At 39.1% G+C, this 21,680-nt stretch overlaps 1 protein-coding gene across 1 annotated transcript in view; it reads left to right on the top strand.

The window, feature by feature from the left end:
* LOC122815880 (E3 ubiquitin-protein ligase MIB2-like) overlaps positions 1-21,680 on the top strand; it is a 782,860-nt gene that overhangs the window by 389,739 nt on the left and 371,441 nt on the right. The window lies entirely within an intron of this gene.

Genomic DNA, 21,680 nt, shown 5'->3' with positions numbered 1-21,680 from the left:
ACCACTATAACGTGCAACAAACAGCATAAACATGTATGAATAACTCAGGGTAGTCAGGAGAAAGGAAAGAGTATTTTGAGGAAAGCAAGCATGTGTGTAGGTTAGGGAAGGTACTACAGGTACCGAGAAAGCATGCAGTAACATTACAAGCAAGCAGGTGTGTGGGTTAGGCAAGGTACTACAAGGAAAACTGTTGGATTCAGTACTTTGTGTTAGATGACATAATTAGCAAAAATAATCAAGTTAATCAGAAGCAGTGGCAGTCCAGTAATAAACATACAGTATGTTAAAACTGTAACAGCCTATGGCAAAATGCAAAGCCTTAGCTGAGTCATCTTTCATCCAGGGCTGGTCTCTGAGCAGGGATCCGGTGCTCTATGTCCTCAGCTCTTCAAAGGTCTGCTGCCTTAGTCTGGTGCTCCAAGACAGATCCAGATTCCTGCCCCCTCCCTAACCCCTCAGTTCATCATTGGAAGAGCAAGAAAAAAAAAAAGAAAACTTTTGTTCCTTTTTTAAACTGTAGCAATCCTATTATCACACACAAAGCTCAGGAACTGCAGATAAAAAAATGCATCATTCAAGAAAGTGAATAGTGCTTAGGTAAATTAGCAACTGAAGATTTGGTCTTAACATAAACTGTGAGATCAATCCTGAAACTGAACCAGTGCATTTGACTTGAAATGCCATCAGTAAAACAACAAACTCTCACAAACGGCATCGGAAATTAACAAGAGTACTTTTATTTGTAATCTACACAAAATTTCTTCAGAGCATTAACAAACAATTAACAATTCTCTTTGAATAACTCCTCCAATAAGACACGAGTTCATCAAACCAGTCACTAAAAATGTTTGATCATTAACTTATATAATTAAAAGAATCAGATTGTTGCTTTTAAAACATAATGAGTAAATGCAATGCATTCACCTAATGTTACACAGCTTTAAAATACACTTAATGTTAAAAAGCTTCAAAGAACCCAGCCTCTTATCTCCAGAATCAAGGACAGGGCCAAAAAATAACCAAGAACAAAGGTCCCAAATACTAACATTTTTAAAAGCTAGTACCGTTGATTGTAATATTTTGTAAAATAAAAGGATTTTCATTAACACACATTTTCTGAAGTAAAACAGTTATTTGACCTTGATCATGGCCATTATTTGTTTACTGTTAAACCACCACAGTTTTTGAGAGGGACAGAACAATTTTTTTAACTTAGAAGCAAGAATGTCCCTGAAATTTATTGTTAGTTGAGTGGCATCTAGTCTAATCTTCTAACATAATTCTTACATTCCAACAAAAAGCAAGTCCCACCCCACAATGTACTTTCTACATGATCTAAAGCAAAAAGTAATTTTTTAAATTAGTACAAGTGCCGCTATGTCTGTAAAGCACAGTATTAACTAATGTCTTCATATAAGTATGTTGAAAGATACATACTGGTAACTTCCTTCCAGTTTTACAAGGTGGACATTTAGCAGGATACTCCAGTTTTTTTTTCCAGAATTACATGTGTACTGTACGTAATATTGACTAGTGCGTAATTATGTTTGTTTAACTCATTCACTCCAGAGCAGCTCAGAAAATGCTGCCTGCTTACTTCCAACATAAGAACAACAGTGCAGCCTGAGCTTATTTTTAGATAATCCATTAGTAATACCATACACAAAACAAATGTTCATAACTCTTAAACCATAAGAGCTAGACTAAAAGTGAAATGTGAAAGTTGTTCAGCAGACACTGATGTTTCCAACAGTATAAATGTTGATAGTTTGTATGTAAGTCATTATTAAATATTTGCCAAGGAATGCTGATATTGTGCATATTTTTTACCTTTTTGGTACAACAAATCACAGAATATTGGTGAGTGTTCTATGGAGACCCTTACAATTTGCAATTAATTTGTTTGTATGAATGTTAGCTTTAAAATGATACCTTAACCATTACTGTGTGATGCTCCATTACGGAAATATTCACAGAAATATGATTAATATTATATTTCTTATACTTGATAAATAAACAAAGCATAATATCTCATCAGCTGTAACAGACAGAGACTACATATCAATGTCAGCTTCAAAACGATGCCTCATTTATGTCATCACCATGCTCCCTTCCAAAGATATGGGCATAATAAGGAGAAATATTCCAGATGTATAATTTTCATAATCCTACAACACTAAACAAACTGTGGTATCTGTGCATGTGTACAGCATACAGACACAGTTCTTTTACCATGTTGTAAGGAATAATGCTGTCTTCAAAATGAGGTATTACTTGGGACATTGACATGCTGCCTTGCAAAGTTATTTACCAAAATTTGTAAAAAATCAGAATTTCCATGCAGTGTCTTAAACTTTGATATCTGTACGTGTGTACAGCATACAGATAAGGTTCTTTTACCATGTTGTAACTATTAATACTGTCTTCAAAATGAGGTATTACTTAGCACATTTACATGCTCCCTTGCAAAGTTATTTACCAAAATATGAAAAAAATCATAATTTTCATAACCTTAGTCCTAAACAAACTTTGACATCTGTATATGTGTACAGCATACAGACACAGTTATTTTATCATGCTGTAAAGGAGTAAAACTGTCTTCAAAATGAGGTATCACTTGGCACAGTTACATGCTCCCTGGCAAAGTTATTTACCAAAATATTTTTTTTAAAAAATCATAATTTCCATAGCCTAAGTCCTAAATAAAGTGTGATATCTGTACTTGTGTACAGCATACAGACACAGTTCTTTTATCATGTTGTAAGGACTAACATTGTCTTCAAAATGAGGTGTCACTTGGCCCAATTACATGCTCCCTAGCAAAGTTATTTACCTAAATATAAAAAAAATCATGATTTCCATACTCAGTCGTAAACAAAATATGATATCTGTACAGTGGTCCTACATACAGACAATTCTTTTTCCATCCTGTAACTACTAATACTGCCTTCAAAATGAGGTATTACTTACCCTGATGACATGTTCCGTGATAAAGTTATTTGGCAAACTATGAAAAAATATCATAATTCTCGTAACCTTCGTCCCAAACAAACTGTGATATCTGGACATGTGTAAAGCATATGGATACAGTTCTTTTTATATGTTGCAAGTACTAATACTGTCTTTAAAATGAGCTATTACTTAGCATGCTGACATATTCCCTGACAAAGTTATTCACCAAATATGAAACAATATCATAATTCTTATAACCGAAGTCCTAAACATAATGTGATATCTGTACATTTGTCCAGCATACAGACACAGTTCTTTTTCCATCCTGTAGCTGATAATACCGCCTTCAAAATTAGGTATTACTTACTCTGATGTCATGTTCCCTGACAAAGTTATGTAGCATAACAGGAAAAGAAATCATAACTCTCATAACCATAATTGTAACCAAACTGGGATATGTGTGCAGGATGGTTATTGACATATTCTCTTGTAGTGGCACTCTCCTCAAACAGTTGTTCTTACTCAGCATGTTCACCATCTCCCTACCACAGTTATTTGCCAAACTAAGAAAAATATCATAATTTACATAACACAATTCATAATCAAGCAGTTGTCTGTACTTGCGCACAGCATACTGATAGTTATTTTACAATCTGAAAATTAAGTGTTACTCAGCATGTGTACAAGTTCCCTAGCAGTTCTGTGACAATGGTGCTCATAAAATATAACAATAGAGTTTCTTACCATACTGGTCCTACTTGGTCATAACTGTTGTCCATTCATTCTCACTAGCTACATATTACCAATATATCATGCATAGCTGTCATCACACCATTGTGGAGGTCAGTCAAGAACAACGTAATGCCATCCTCCGTTAGGTGAACGCCATCACTTCTGAAAAGGTGAACATCTTCTGCAGTGGTGCTGTCATGGCAGATTGTTGATCCACTGACCCTGTGCATCAAGCCATGCATGAAACCATTCTGTAAATGTCTGGCCTTGTTTTCCATAGCTGGCAAGGAATTATGTCAGACCACACAAAGTGACAACGTGGCCAGCACAATTACAGGTGTTCAAAAAGTGTTATGGTTTGAAACTGTAGCCTTCCGAGTGGGTGAGTGATGACATCATTCCCTTCAATGTGCAGCACAAGAATGTCAAGCTCAGGGTAGATCAAACACTTCTCTTCCAACAACTGCAGGAGTGTGATAGGATGTGGCAAATGCAAGACATGTAAATTTATTGTGCCTTGTTTTGGACTCTTAAATGGTCGAAGATTTGAAGTTTGTGGGAATTATAGGTGTGACACTGAGGGCATTATTTATGCCCTCAGCTGTCCCTGTAATAAGTTTTATGTGGGTGAGTCCAAAAGGACTTTTAAAATAAGGCTATTAGAACATGTTTGTGATATATTAAATAAAAAGGAACAGAGTTCAGTGGCACAACATTTTTGGAAGCACATGGTAGTTCTATTCATGGTTTACAAGCCACAATTTTAGAAAAAGTAGTGTTTTTTTTGGGGGGGGGGGTCAGCAAGAATAAACTTCTTTATAAAGAAACAGTACATATATTAAAATTTGATAGTTTGTTTCCAAAGGGTATGAATGTTGATTTTAATTGGCATGTATTACTTTGAATATTTTTTAAGTGTTTGATGGTATTACCTGATGACTTTATTGTTTAATTGCCTATTTAGCAGTGTATATAAACCAAGTGTGTGATGTGAAGTAACTGTATCCCAAGAAGGCAGTGTATGCCGAGACATCAGAGAGGAATACATTTTATTCATTGGGTTCCTGGTCTCTGTTCTTCGTTGTATTTGGTAAAGATAACTTGTGCTTGTTACAACATATCTGTACTGCAGTATTCTAGCAAATAGATCAGCTGAGAGAACATGGCATGGCACCTTATAGTAAGCCAGTGAATCAATTGTTTGTGTTGTGTGGCACCTTACAGTAAGCCAGTGAATCAATTGTTTGTGTTGTGTGTGCATAAGAGCCAAAATAACACAATACACTGTTTTGCCCACTGGTCATTTCAGCAGTCTGGCCATGTATGCACAAGCACTTCTCTAGTACACAAATGAATTATTTCCCCTAGCAACATTTTCATTGGTACATGTTATACACATGCCCCAAAATGAAACATTCACCCAAGCAACTCCTTCAAGAAAATGTTGAGATATGCACTATCACCAAAATGAAACGTTTTGCCCCACAACCCATCAGTACCATTTCCTAGTATGTGCAAACACCAAAATTAAGCAGTCACTCAAGAGATCCCTTGAATAAAATGTTGATATATGCACAAGCACCAGAATGAAATATTTCTCAAATGACCATCCAGTAACATTTCCTGCCGTGTACATGCACCATAATGAAACATACAGCCACTGTTTTGAATAGCACAACAGCTAGTCAGTCTGCCCCTTGGGGACATATGCTTCCCTCCCACTCCATCTACCTGTACAAAAAGAAAAAAAAAAAGAAAACATCTCCCCTCTAAATGAACTACAGCCAGAATATGCAGATTCATCACCCTATCTCCCAATTGAGACCACTGTCATACTGATCACATAGGCTTCCCATTCCCAAAAGGAATACCTTAGTACTATGCAACCTTCTGTTATTTGTGTTTGAAAAAAAACACCAATTTTCAATGCCTTCCCTAAATAAACAAGCATTTACCAACCATCAGCATTAGTGTTATATCGGAATCCATAAGCCATCCATTTTTTACTCTGCAACCAAGTAATACTGCCGTCGGTAGGTGTCTGATCAAACCAGAATCATTAAGCTGTCTCTGCTGAAAGAGACATCTGGCTTTTATTAGATTCCCCATCCATTACCCGCAGTCATAAACAAAAATATATGTGCAAGCCCATAGCCAACATTTGGAAAAGAAACAACATAATGGGGGTAATGACAGTAATACTGACACTCCTAGACTAATATGACTCATCTGCTTTGAGTGCCTGCTTTTGTTTGGTCCAATGAGATCAGTGTACCCAGATAAACAACCAGTATGGCTACAATGTACGTATGCTATTTTTTTAGTCACATAACAAAGTTAGGCTTGTAAAGTCTGAAATGTCATAAGACTACAGAAGAAAATTTTAATAAATGAGAGACTTTACAGGTTAACAAACCAACACAAGAGAGAAGTGCACTGTAGAAATGTAAACTAACTATAATGTATGGTCTCCAGCTCTGACAGCTTTTATGTACAAGGAGGACAGCGTGATGACCTGTTCCCTAGATATAAGGGGAAGGGGGCAGGTACTGGGGATGATCAATGTGCAAAAACATGCCGCAAGGGAAAGGATACAAAGAGAGAAAAAAATAGAGAAAAAAAAATAACACAATGACCTCAACATAAAAAAGCAGCTGCTTTATCCTGTTTGTGTTGTGCAGCTTTACACTCAACTTGTACTTAAAGAATTGTCCGAGAGCAAAATGTACAACTTTAGAAGAGTCACTACAAACTATACACAGAAGCAAGTCTTGTCCAAGTATATTCCAGTACCAATCCAGTTACATGCTATAATGCGACACCCATTAATAATTACTTTTATGGTAGTGGTGCATGCCCCACACAGACCTGAAAAAGTAGAATAAAATAAGTAGCAGGGGCACAGCAGCCCTTGTAGAGAAGTCCAAAACATTTGTTAAAATCTTGTCACCTATCTCATTCATGTCCATTGTGAGAATGACCCCTGGGCCATGTCGAAACAAAAGGGTCACGCCTAAACTTGTGCAGACAGATTGCAATGAAAGTATGCCAACCAACCCCAACTACAAAACAACTAGTGGGAGGAGGGAAAATCACAATTTCCATGGTAATGTGTGAATCTGAATCCCCCCTTTTAAATAATTATTCTTTCAAGAGTTTTTATTTTATTTGTATTTGTTAAACGGGATGTATTCCAATAGCCCCAACAACAGATACAGCATGAATAAAAAAAAAGTTGTTATGAAAGCTTATTCAACTTCACAGCTTCCCAAGCTTTCATAATGATGTAATAGTTTTCTTCATCACCAAAGGGCAAAATGTATACACAGAATGAAACGCGTCTCCCAACAGAACGCTCCACAGTCTAAAAGCTGGAAAGCTTGGTACCTGCAATACTTTGTTTTCCAATTGCAGGCCTCCTTTACTATCATGCCAAAGCTCTTGTTACGTTAAGAACGTCTACACTAACAGCCAGACGAGGGGTGGAGCAAGCATCAGCAACAGAACACACAAGGCAGATGCTCCTGAAAATTGGATTACAGACTATATTTACAAACTGTAAAATACTTTTGTAGTAGTTACTGACCATACCACATGTTGTGTCCCTACAAAACGATTTTGCAAACTGCCCGCTAGATACGCCAAGTATTTCAAGTACAAAATAGACAGTACATCACCTTTATTACTATTACTACTGCTGCGATCAAAGAACATCATTCCAGCATGCAAACTGCCCACAGGAAACAGATACATGCATGAAATTGCAGTTTAGTCTTTTCAAAAACATAAAAGTAAACTTTAGAAATGACTTACTGCTCAACACACGAAATAAGCAAATGTGCTCAAATTCTTACAACTGCAGAAAGCCTATAATTAATATTAACTACTTTGTTTCATGTAATGTTCATATCGAGTCTCCATAAACTGCACTATTCATTTATTTAATTATTTCTCTACATGGATCGGAAAATGCGCAGAAGCAATTTCTCATTTCACAATAAGTCCATCCTCAAAAGCATTCAAAGTAGGCAAGTGGCAGCTTGGATTGCAAGAATCCAATTGGCTGCCACCACTTGCTTCCTGGAAAACATACAGAATCAGCTTGCTGTGATCAAAAGCAGATACACAGTGCATGGCAAGCCAATTTTCTCCAAAATCCTAAATACGAACATGATGTTACTTCACACTGAAAACTAAGTTGAGAAGGTACCTGACAAAGTTCAGGTAGTTTTTCAACTTAGTTTTTAACAGTGGAGCTAAAAATGGACTGAAAATTTACCTGCGCTTGTGGAAGGCACTCTGGTGGAATAGCACACATTTTCAAGCACCTCAGAGTCTGCTCGGATGTAAGCACTAAGGCGCCCTGAGAAGGTACTCGGGGGGGGGGGGGTAATTTAAAAAGTGACATCTCCTACAGCAATGTTAAGGGATTGTTTTCATAGATTCATAGATTATTGATAGGCTAATGACCCAGGGTCCTTTCTGAACCTAGCCAAGTTTTCCAAAAGCATAATGATGTCCTGTATCCAAATAGGACATCGAGGGCCAGGCATTTATAACCTATCTCTGTCCCTAAGGGACATGGGTGCCAGGCCCAGTATAAATTTCCCTTTCCCCATCCACTGGTCTAGGTTGCACTTAAACTGGGTTATAGACAAACTCAGTTTCACATGGATGAAAAGCCTGTTCCATAGGAAGGGCAGTTTCTGAGACAGATAAAACAAACAAAACTCACTGAAACTATGAGCAGTTAATTAGAAAATAGTTTATTGACCACAAAGGAGTTTTAAAAATGCTAGTAAAAAAATGTTTCCTAGTGCTAGACTTCTTCAGGCATACTAATGGATAACAGTGTCTGTACTTAGACAAGAGCATAATCACATGATCAGATAATTAGGCTAATTTCTGGTATTCCTTTATTAAAGAAACATAGCAGTTTAGGCCAGGAGCAATATGGGCTCCTAGATGTAAAATCCAATTAAAACTCTTCTTTTTCAGTTTGATCAATAACATTTCCCCTATGTAAATTATTATTAATGTTCTTCTTTCGGCTTTTCCCAGTTAGGGGTCACCACAGCGGAACTCCAGTCTGCTAATGACTGGCAGTAGATTTTTACAGTGCCGAGGTGCCAGCCCGACGCCCAACCTTCAACAAAGAACTTTCAAAATAGACAACTTAAAACTATGTTTAGGTCCTTTATCTGTAATATGTTTAACTAGGGCATTCATAACGGTTTACTATCAAACGTTTGAAACTCACAACCGCAAACGTTGAGTTACGTGATGCATATGCTCGACTCATAAATATTAATTGGTTCCAAAGGTCGACACATCAACACCAACAACGTGCTGTCGATATTAACATTGGCAGTTGCCGTTGCCAACCATGCTATGTGTCCCTGCCAAGTGCATCCTTCTTAACTGACGGACACTTCAACGTCGACATTCCGACAATCGCTCCTACCATCTTCGAGGAGGTGGCTGTCGTGTAACTGACTTTCAACAATTTGATTGTAAACCCATTCATAACTACTTCTCTTCTAATCTCAGACAGGTGATTGCAAATGCAATCTTTTAATATTTGATTTGTTTTCCCTACATAAAATGCTTGGCATAAAACATATCTAGCAAATTAAACAACATCTCGAGTTTCACAGTTATCATATGCATTCAAATGGTAGATCATCTTAGAAACAGGATGAATAAAAGTCTTACCATTACATATAAAATAAGAAAAAGTACATCTACCACATTCAGAGGTTCTCTTCTTATTAGATTGTGTCCTTTTATGCAAAAATGTTTGCTCCTTATAACATAACATCTGTTTCAAACTTTGATTCTTCTTATAACCAAAACACAGTCTATCCACAACTACCGTTTGTAACTCTGGAATATCTTGTAAGATGTGCCAGTGTTTCATAATAATTTCTTTAACATTAATCGTATTTCAGTTGTATGTAAGCAGACTAATAATTTTATCATTTTTACATGTGGTAACTACTTCATCTTGAGTATTCTCAAAAAAAGTAGGTTTAGCTATAGTGGGCCTACATTTTTAACCTTCTCACATATACTTTGCACTTTTCTCTTATTGTATTCTCTGTTCAGAAAATCTTTACTGGTATTATTTAATTGTATGCACATCTTTTCATCAACCGTGTTTAACTTGTCTACCCTATAGGTTGATTTTTTACTATATTATCAAACATATAATGTGGGTGCATACTGTCACAGTGTAAATATGCGTTCCGCTGAGCTGATTTCTTATATAATTGGGTGCCCAAAGCATTTGTATTTTCCTTAAACACTATAATATCCACAAAATCAATGTTCTCTGATAACACTGTTTTCTTAAATAAAAAAAAAGCATGTGGATGATAAGTAATACCCCTTCTCCAGATTAAAAACAAATCATCCACAAACCTATGATTGAAAATAACATTCTTAGCTAGGCAATTATCTGTAGACAAAATGAATTACAGCTCCCAAACAAACATGGACTATATTTGCATAACTATTAGCAACAGGTGTCCCCATTGCTACTCTCTTATTTTGAGCATACATCTGTTTCTGGAATAAAAAAAACATTATTAGTTAAAACCGTTCACAGTGGCTGAAATAATAAATTAATATACTGTTGGGAATACTCTGTAAAATCTAAAAGGTATTCTCTCAAATGTAAAATAGTGTCTGCAGGGGCGCTGATGATAACTCCCACCTTGCAATCATTTGCAAACTTAGCCATAAATCTTGAGCATTTGCTTCCATTTTAGAGAAATAGGTGCAAAAAGAGTGGGCCCAGTACTGAACCCTGGGGAACTCTGCTAGTGACTGGCCTCTTGGTGGAAGTAGCCTCACCTATTTTGACCTCCTGGATCCTATCAGTGAGCCACTTGGCTATGCAGTGAGTGATAAGAGTTTGTATCTGAATTATTGAGCTTGTATATAATGCCTGAGTAGGGTGTTGTATCAAAAGCCTTGGCCAGGTTGAGGTTAGCTGTGTACACAGTCTTACCTTCATCCACTGCTTTGGTGACCCTCTCAAAAAAGTCCACCGGATTTCATAGGCGTGACCTTCCTTTAACAAAGCCAAACTGTGATGGATCTAGCATCTGCAGGTTACCTATGTCCTCATTTATCATGTCCATGATGATTCTTTCCATGGCCTTACATGGCAGGCTGGCATGACTTATGGGCCTCTAGTTACCCGGATCAGTGGTTGGACCTCCTTTTTGCAGGAGAATGACTGTAGTCACCTTCCATTCCTTAAACACAACACCTGACTGTAGGCTTCGGTTGATAGAGTGATTCAAGTTGACCAGAGAGGTCATGTTTCATATTTATTACACATCTTAGGATGTTATTGGGGCCATCGATGCAGTGTTTTTGGTCTTCAGAAGTGCATTGGTGACCTGTTCCCTAGTAATTTTTTGGGGGATTGTGGTATGCATCATTTACTTTGGACTATTGGGAGGGTTCAGGGAGAAATTTTAGCTGAATCTGTCAGCCAAAAAGTTGGCAATGGCCTCTAGTTCAGTGTGGGTGATGCCATTTATGGCAAGTTCTATGCATTGTTGCATTATTTCCTTTGAGGTAACGGACATAGCTGTAGAAAGCTTTGGGGTTGTCTTTTGCTGAGCAGCTATTTTATCTTCAGATTTACCTTTGAAGTATGAATTAACCTTCTTAACTGCTTGTTTAGATTGGTCAAGGGATTTTTAGTGTGTAGGGCTTTGCTCCATGCTTGTCCAAGATTTTTTTCCTTTGTTTTATAACCAGTTGATATTGTGATTCCACCATGGTGGCTTGTCTTTTGAGTTTGTTTTATTCCTAATATGAATGGGCACAGCTCACTCTATACAGCTTTCAGTATGGCTGTACAGAAATTTTGTAAATAGTTCAGCATATGCTGTGGTGTTTACTAGGTTTGGGTATGCTTGGAAATTAGCCAAGGTGTCACTTGGTCGAGAGAGGTTAGCCTTGAATAGTTCCTAAAGGTTTTTGGTTTTGCTGGATCTCTGGCTTTAATTTTTATTTCAACAAATACTGCCTTATGGTCATATTTGCCAAGCAAAGACATTACATTGAGTGAAGAATATCATCTCCCCATGTTTGTGAGTACAAGGTTAAGGATGTTTGTACCCTTAGTAGGAGAATAGACCAACTGTTCCAGTATGTTGGTATTAACAATGTTTAGGAATCCCTGGGCTTGTGCATTAGAATTGGTGTAGGATTCCTAGTCTGTAGTGGGGTAGTAGAAACCCCCCATGAATATCATATTGGGTTGAACAGTGAGGGTCTCTAGTACATTAAGACAGGTAGTATGGGTTTTCTGGGACATGGAGGGGGACCTGTAGGTTGCTAGGATATGTTACAAGACCCTGTTTATGGTCAGCTGCACATATGAGTTCCAGTGGGTCATATACTTTAACTGGTCTGGATGTGAGGTTGGTTTTAATATAGACTGACACTCCTCCAACTTTATTTTCTTCCTGTGCAGCAGTTGGTCTAAAGTTGTGAAAGGAATTATAACCTTGCATTGCTAGGGTACTCTGTTCGACTTTAAACCACGTCTCCTTTACTACACAGATGTCTCCATTCTCCAGGGAGAGGAATGCTTGCAGAGAGTGGAGTTCCTTGTTTAAACTTCTAGCATGGGGCAGTACCACCCTCAGAGATTCCTTCATAGTTTCAGTTATGTTGGGAGGTTTATCAGGCATTGCCTAAGAAGGTACCCCTGGGGGGGTGGAAAAGCCTAGAGTGGATAAGTACTGACTATTCCTGGCAAAGCAGTGTAGTCTATCAACCATGTCCTGCCAGGCTGTCAAATATTATACCCCCTTGGATTGATACCAGAAGCTAAGCCAGTTGTTAAAATCAATCATTTTCTGTTGGTGACATGACATCATCCTTGGAGAAGGTAGTATTCTGTTCAGTCCTAGGCTCATACCTGCCTGAGAAACATAATCAGTGAACTTGGTCATGTTTCTCTTCCTGTTGTCAAGGGAGATCCATCTCAGGTCGTTGACACCCACATGGACTATGACAGAGTCATACTGGTAACTATGGTTCAATGAATTGGGTGGCTGTGTGACTTGACATATCCTAGCCCTGGTAAGGCAGCAAAAAGTGACTCTGTTCTTACTCAGTCTGGTGAGGGAGGCTTCAGTGTGCCTCACCATATAATCAGCAATGACCAGGACAGTTGGCTGTGCACTGGTTTGCCTTACAATGTTGTTATGTGGGTGGTGTTTTAACAGAGTTTTTATGTGATGGCAGAGGACACTTTCCTTGATTGTACTGTGCATGACATCTTAGTGTTTTAGGAAGGTTACCTGTAAATGCCTCAGCCTAAGTAGTTTTATGTGTAGGGTCTTCACCATGTGCAGTAGGTATGGTGTAAGTGTCACTCACAACCTCTATAGGATTAGTTTTGGTTGTATGGGAGAGTTTTACTTCTAGTCTTAAAATATGTTTATACCTCTTGTATAATTTGTGTTTTATTACGAATATGTCAGTGTACATGAGGTAATTGCTACAATGCCTCAGAATACCAAGCCAAACTAGACTGGCCACAGAGAGAGAGAGAGTTGGGAAGTGCATATCCATGGCTACTGATCAACTAGGGAGGATTGATGGAAAATTAAATATTGAATAGGTCAATAAGACAAGGAACTTGATTAACAACACTTAGCTATGCACAAACTCAATGCGGTAGTAGTTAAAAAAGTCTGTCTATACAATAATGCCATATGGATATAGACCACAAACCTTCCTAGTGCAAAATAGGTGGTTAAACCAGAACAAAAACATTTAGAATAACAGGCAAAATAAACCTTCAACCAGCAATTCCCAGCAGTGCAGAAGGGAGGAGGCTACCCTATCCTCCCACAAAAGTGTAGACCTCAGACCTTTTTAATGTAAAGTAACTGTTTTGGAGTCCATGTGCTTAACCAGAACTAATACACTTTTAGAATAACAGATATAATAAGCCTTCAACCAGCAATTTGTAGCTCAGAAGGCTATAAGCTATTCTCTCATGCCATTCTCTTATGCCACAAGAGTGTAGACCACAAACCTTCTAAATGTAAAATAACTGGTTTGGAGCCCAATTGCTTAAATTAGATTTGAAAACACTTAGAATAACAGGCCCAATATGCCTTTACCAGCAAATCTCAGCTCAGAAGGGTGGAGGCTAACCTCTCCTCCCCCAAGAGTGTAGATCACAAACCTACTTAATGTAAAATAACTGGTTTGGAGCCCAAGTGCTTAAACCAGAACCAAGACACTTTTAGAATAGCAGACACAATAACCTTTAAACCAGCATTTCCCATCTCAGAAAGGCATAGGCTATACTGTCTTGCCACAAGCATGCAGACCACAAATCTTCCTAATGTAAAATAACTAGTTTGAAGCCCAAGTGCTTAAATCAGATAAAAGACACTTTGAATAACAGGCACAATAAGCCTTCACCAGCAATTCCCAGCTCAGAAGGGTGGAGGCTACCCTCTTTTACCACAGGAGTGCAGACCACACACCTTCTTAATGTAAGAGGGAAAGGGAAAGGTCCCACTGTAAGGGACACAAGGACCACAGAAGACTAGCAGACCCTGAGTGTGAAGTACCAAACACCAATTCCAATCATCAGGATTTTCAAGGGGGCCTCAACTTGGGGTACGACTTAGGGTCACCAACCAACAATGGGAACCAGTGTAATACCTGAAAGGCTTTTATGTAGGGAAGACGATCGTTAAATTTAAAAGAAGAATTGCACATTACCTTTCTGACTTAAGGCTTAAAAGACTTACAAATCCATTGGCAAAACACTACATAGACTTCCCTGAACATAATGGTTCCAAGTCCCACATTCAACACATCTTAGAGATGGGCCTATTGGAAGGCACAGAAATTTTGTGTTTGAGACAATGGAGTCAAAATTGCAGATAAAACACAGTGCCTGCAAGGCACCAGGAATGAACTCCAGCTGTTCAATCAAGATCATCTTGGCTGTTAGAAAGCTCCATCATAAAGTTTTTACCTGCTATGGTGCAAGGTTAAGGACATTTAAAAATGGACTAAATGTTAAAAACTACCTGTCTCACATTACTTTGGACTTTGCTGAAATTCTGGTTCATGGTGTGACTCGTGTCACTGGTGAATATCAAAATGATTTATACAAGATGCTTGTGTTACAAATGTATTAGAACTGTATGACGTCTGTATATCAACCTGCTTGTACAGACATGTGTTGAAAAGGTATTTGAAAAGTGCTGTGTTTGAAATGTAACTACTGTGTGCCCTACTGGAAGAGAACAGAAATGTATATCCACTCTTGTAACTGTTTACATGTATATATTTTAACAGTGGAAACTGGTATACATGAGGTTAACTTTAGTCCAGCAAACTGCAAAAAAAAATAACTGAAATTAAATTACTTTATGGCTAGGCCATAAAAGACGGTATCTTTCAGTTTTCAATGCAGCAAGAGACACAATCTCGTTACTGGGGAACTTTCTGTATTGTCTTTAGGATGAACTCATTATGAGGCTTGAAAGCATGAAGGAATGCAATTGTTTTATGACTTCCAGCATTTGCCAAAGATCTGAGCAAAGCCCTTGTCTATGTCTTTTTACAGGTGGATGCTAAATGCTATCAGCTACCATCGGTGGTTGTTTTGCCTGGGAACTAGGGTCAGAAGACAAGAAGTGATGTCATTCTGCAAGCTATCCCAGCATTAATATTTTAGATATTAATTTGAGAAGTCTCTTATTGAGACAGAGCATTCTGCATTCTGTCTTGGACCTGACAACAACTAGAACACTCCCCACTGTTGCCATTGATGAGGATTGAGGCTTCTTAATTACTGGTCCAGTAGTGGGTCATCATATTTGCCTGGCAGTGGTGGGATCACCATATCACATTTGGTTGCATTAGTGTTGATGTTGAACTCCTATAGCCTGTAAACAGTGGTCACTAAAGAAGGTGTTTGTACTCTCAAGCAGCCACATGGTGGACATTTCAGTTTTATTTATTTTTTGTTAGCTTAGTTAGGGAGAGCAGGCAAGGGTGTCAGCAGAGGATTATGGCAAGCTGACAAGGAGCCAGTTGGCTGAGATGTGCCAAGCCAACGGACTTATGCTTGCCAACCTGACTAAAATAGAAATAATTGCACACAGCTGCATCACAGACCAACAACCAGGAAGACAGCCTGACTGGCCTTATGGATGTACAACTCTCAGAAAATGGACAGTTCAACTTTACCTCAGAGGACTTAAAAATCTGTCTGGAATTAAAGAGACTTAACTGTAAGCCAAACAATTGGAACTAGAACCAGCAGAGAGACTGCAGCATTTGGAGGCTGAAGAAAAGGACAAACATTTGGCATTAGAATCAGCAGAGAGACTGAGATGTCTGGAAGCCAAAGAAAATGAGAGGCAGAGGCAACATGAAAAGAAAATGCTAACTCTTCACGTGGGTCATAGAGGTAATAGAGAAGGGACTAACCGGACCCCAGAAACAATAAAGGTCAGTAAATTTCTTCCACAATTTACAGAGGGTGATGAATTTGATAGTTTTATTCATATGTTTGAAAGGGTTTGTAAACAGTATAATGTTGACCAAGGGCTCTGGGTACGGTTCCTGACCTCCTTACTCCATGGTAAAGCTGTAACTGCTGTTTCTAAATTGTCTGATACTGATTGCTTATATTATAATACAATTAAAAACTGCTTATAAAGTTGTTTTAATTTAACACCTGAAGCTTATAGAAAAAAGTTTTGTGAGCATAGATGCAAGGCAGTTGAAAGTGTGTGCGAATGTATTGCTGAACTATGCACTTATTTTTATAGGTGGGTGAGATGGTATCAGGTCACCACTTTTGAAGGGCTTGCTGACCCTGTGGCGAGGGAACAAGCCCTTACCATTTTTCCTGAGGACGTGAGAATCTGGTTGGCAAATATGGAATGCAATACCGCAGATGAGTTGGGGAAAAAGGAGACCTATACCTAGGAAGCAGGGCATCACTGCACAGGAAAGGGATATTCAGTGCTGCACATGTGTATAAGGGTACCCATGGTGGGCAGCCTAAACTTGCCCTAACAGTCTGCCAGTAACAGGGGAAGCCACTAGTTTTGGTACATGGCCAGGATCAAGGGTTAAATGTTTTAAATGTAACCAGTGGGGCCATGTAGCATATAGATGTCCACAAAGGCAAGGTGGGGAACAAAAGGTAGCCAGCAAGTAGGAATGACAGAATGCCAGCAGCAAGTTGCCTGTAGACAACAAGGATACCAGTCTACCACAAGAGGTTATATCCTATCTTAGTAGATGGGAAATATGCCACTGCTAAGAGAGACGCAGCCTCTGACCTAACCATTGTGAAGCCTGCGATAGTTAAAGAGGAGCACTACTGCTTGGCAGTCTACTCCAGTCAGAGCTGTAGGAGTGACCCCATTCCAAATACCTTTGGCTGGGGTTCACCTTGACTGGGAGGGAGGAAAAGGAAGCAAGCAAGCAAGTGTGCTTGAAGATATCCCTGCAGGTTTCCTAATAGGGAATGATTTTGATAATCTGGTACCTTGTGTGCATACAGTTACATGCAGTCAGGCTTGGAGACAAGCATGTGTGTCTGGTAGCCTGGGGGGACCCAGACCGCACACTTGAAGCCAGGACTGCTGAGGTGACTACTTCAAGGGGAGAGCTACCCTGTAGCAGTGAGACTGAAGGTGAGCCACAGCTGCTGGTGGGTACTGATGTTCCCTTGGACAGAGTGACTGCAAGGGCAGAGGTGAGTTGTGGTACCCAGGCTGACAGTGAGGCACTGCTGTCAGAGGATACCAGACTTCATATGGAAGAGGAGCTGAGAAAGGTTACAAAGAGAGAGTTGAGATAGGCTCAGCTCTCAGACCCTACATTACAAGGCTTGAGGGAGGTAGCCAAGGCATCGTCTGATTCTCAAGGAAATGGGGAATCTGTATACTGGGACAAAGTGTTACTGTACAGAGAGTGGACTCCTGAGGGCAGGCTAGAGGGTGAGAGAGTACAACATTTGGTAGTGCCCAAAGCCTCCCATCTGGCACTTCTAGCCATAGCCCATGAGATTCCCTTTGCAGGTCATATGGGCATAAAGTGTACAAAGAGACATATTATGCAGAACCTTTATTGGCCTGAGATTTCCATGGATGTAACAACACCTGTGAGCAGTGCCAAAAAGTAGGTAAGGCAGGAGACAAGGTCAAAGCTGTTTTGATGCCTTTGTCTGTGATTGAGGAGTCATTTCAGAGTGTAGTTATGGATATTGTGGGGCCTCTGAGTACCCTAAGTTCCACGGGGGAGAAGTATATCCTATTGGTGGTAAATTATGCTACCAGATACCCTGAAGCAGTGGCTTTGTCCTCCATTGAGACAGAAAAGGTGGCAAATGCTTTGTTAGAGATTTTCAGCAGGGTAGGTTTCCCAAATGAAATACTGACTGACAGAGATGCCAACTTCGTGTCAGACCTGCTTGTTTGTGGAGGCACTGTGGGTGAAGCACATAAAGACTACCCCTACCACCCCCAGACTAATGGTCTGGTGGAGAGGTTAAACTCTGTTCTAAAAGCCATGCTATGGGCCAGTTTAAGAGAGAGCAGGACAAATATCTGCCTCATCTTTTTGCTTAGAGAGAGGTGCCCCAGGAATACACAGTTTTTTTACCCTTTGATTTGCTGTATGGGCATAGGGTGAGGGGACCTCTGGATTTGATTTGTGATGAGTGGGAGGGGGAGTGTGAATCTAACAAGGAGTCTGTTGTGGCATATGTGCTAAACCACAGGACAAGGCTCAGGGAACTCATGGGCTTGCCCCAGAGTACCTGGCGGGAGCCAAACAGCAGAAAAAGGTATGGTATGACAGGAATGTTCGAGCTAGAGAGTATGCTGTGGGGCAGCAGGTTATGGTTCTTATTAGTGTCAGACACAATAAGCTGCAGGCAGCTTGGGAGGGCTCCTTCAAAGTGGTAAGAAAGGTCAGTGATGTTAACTACATGGTAGAACTGCTAGGCAGGAGGCATGGGCACAAATTGTACCATGTTACCATAATGAAACCTTACCATGATAGAGAGGCCCTGGCGCTAAGTATTTACAGTAGGAGGCAGGAGGAGTCTGAGGGGGATCTATGGCTGCATCAAGCCAGCCTGCAAAATGCCAAGAGCCTAGGGTTGCAGGCATATGATATGACAGTGCAGCATCGCAGTGGGGTTAGCACTGCCAGCGCAGATTAGCTCTCAAGACAGGGAATGGGGTAATGTATTCCCAGATGGGCTTATTCCTCTCAAGCAATGTTTCTCACGGGTTACTTACAAAAACTAGCTTGCGTCTTCTAAGGGGGAAGAAGTGCGACAAAAAGAGATATTGCTAGCTGGAAATTTGTAAATAATTATATGTCATTGGTGAATATCAAAATGATTTATATAAGATACTTGTCTTACAACTGTATTGTGTATATTTAACTGCTTGTACAGACGTGTATTGAAAAGGTATTTACTAAGTGCTGTGTTTGAAATGTAACCACAGTGTGCCCTGCTGGAACAAACAGAAATGTACATGCACCAGTGTAACTGTTTACATGTTTATATTTTAATAGTGAAACTGGAATATAGGAAGTTAACGTCAGTCCAGCAAACTACTGAAATTAAATTACTTTATGGCTAGGCCATAAATGATGGTATCTTTCAGTTTTCAATTCAGTAAGAGATGCAATGTCTGTACTAGAAAACTTTCTGTATTGTCTTTAGGGTGAACTAATTACTAGTCTTAAAATCATGAAAGAATGCAATTGCTTTATGACTTACAGCATCTGACAGAGATCTGAGCAAAGCCCCTGTCTATGTATTTTTGCATTTAGATGCTAAATGCTACCAGTTGCCATCAATGGTTGTTTTGCCTGGGAACTAGGTCAGATGACAAGAAGTGATGTCATTCTACAAGCTATCCCAGCATTAATATTTTAGATATTAATTTGAGAAATCATTTAGTGAGACAGAGCATTCTGCATTCTGTCTTGGACCTGACAACAACTAGAAGATCCATTCACCACATCTGCCTTGCTCTATTAGTGAGTTCTTAGGTTATAGTATATTTCTCTTAGATTCCGTCAAGAATATAGTGAAGCTTAGTCTAGCTATTTTTCTTTATTTATTTGAGACTGTCCTGCAGTGTTGTTTTAAATATTTCCTGTGTTTTTGAACTCTGATGTCACTGTGAATATATATTTTGTATTGTATTTTTCATTTATTATTTATTATTAAATATATTTAAACTGTTCATTGTGGAGAGATTGAAATTTTGAGAGTACTTTCATATTTCTTTGGTAACACTGTGTGAACCACTCCTAATAGCCTTGCTCTTGGTCAAACTACCATTTGTGTTAATATTAATATTACACAGTAAGATTGGACACCCTTTGTTAAGGGCCTTAAAGTAGCTGATAAGGAGTTGACTGGTGGCAGTGGTAACTACTTTATAGTCTGGGCAGAAGGGGGCGTAACTAGTAAACCTGTGCCAGGCCAGTCTCCCAGGGGTGTGTGTGTGTGTGTGTGTGTGTGTGTGTGTGTGTGTGTGTGTGTGTGTGTGTGTGTGTGTGTGTGTGTGTGTGTGTAAATCAAACCTCAAAGAGTGTGTGTGTCAGCTACTTGGGCAGAGACACGAAGCACTGGTTGAACAGAGAGAGTGCTTGAGGTCTTGGCTTGGTCAAGTCAGCTGAGATTTCAACTCCATAGCTGTGCCAGTGGGGAGTATTATTGGGGATCTAGGGGAAGAGGGAGAAACCAGCCCCGGACTGACTGTGGTCTCTGTGTGCTTTTAAGGGAAATTGTACTTGATGCAGAGAGCTGCATCTGGAAATACTGTGTGTGTGTACCTGTTATCTTCCCAGTGAACGTCCCCCATTGTTGTCAGAGGTGAGGACTGAGGCTCCTTGATTACTGGTCCAGTGGTGGGTCGTCACACATGGATTGTTTTTGCAATACTTCCCATGCCTGTTTAACTGTAATTTCATGCATTTCTATGCAGAATTTCCATTACTGTTTTATGCTGTATTTGTATGGGTTATTGTATGAACTATTTAACTCGTGTTATGTAAATAATATTGATTTACTTGAATCATGTTTTATGTTTCAAAACATTTTAAAAGTTATTTAAACTGTGTTATACAACTTGGTACTCTGGAATAGTATTTCCAAATGTTATATAAAGTGTTTTTTCCCTATACTCATTGTAAAAGCTGCTTTTTTCAAATATAAGGGAGGTGGCAAAAGGTCTCAGGTTTGCATAATGGTCATTACTACTACAGCAAAAAAGATATGAAGGTGATAATACCACCCAACCCCACCCTCTGGGAAAGATCCACAAAGATATGTTTGCCTTTGTTCGTCTTGCAGTTCAGTGTTTTTTTCTTATGCTCCCTGTAAAATCTACTTATTTCAAATGTATGGAAGTTTGCAAAATGTCTCAAGTGTGCTTAGTGCCAATTTCCCCCTCATACAAAAAGATCTGAAGGGGATACTAACTTCACCCCACTTTCTCATAAAGAGCCACTAAGATGTGTTTGCATTTGTGTCTTACTTGCTGCAATTTAGATTACTTCTTTCAGCAACAGATTTTTTTGTTTCACTGCACACTTTCAGCAGCATGAGCCCAGTGAAAGAGAGTGCAGCAAATTGTAAATCTACGAGCCTCATACAAGTGGGCACAGCCACACATTTATATACTTATAATGATAATTATAATAAACCTGCATTATTCATGGAAAATGAAACAAAGTCTCCACCCCACAGTGTACTTTCCACACAATCTACCTGAGATGGACCCAAGGAAGCTTAAGAGTGAAAACATTTCTGAATGTTTACTTACTGATTGAATTTTGCTCCTTTAAATTGTGTTACATTGGTGTTTCATCACTTCTGTTAGCTAACACTATTAAAATGTGAAATGATACAAGACTTTGTAATTTCAAAG

The sequence above is a fragment of the Protopterus annectens genome, chromosome 11.part0 (assembly GCF_019279795.1).
Source record: "Protopterus annectens isolate FY-2018-M chromosome 11.part0, PAN1.0, whole genome shotgun sequence".
NCBI classification, from domain to species: domain Eukaryota; kingdom Metazoa; phylum Chordata; order Ceratodontiformes; family Protopteridae; genus Protopterus; species Protopterus annectens.
This window is presented reverse-complemented; position numbering and strand designations above follow the sequence as displayed.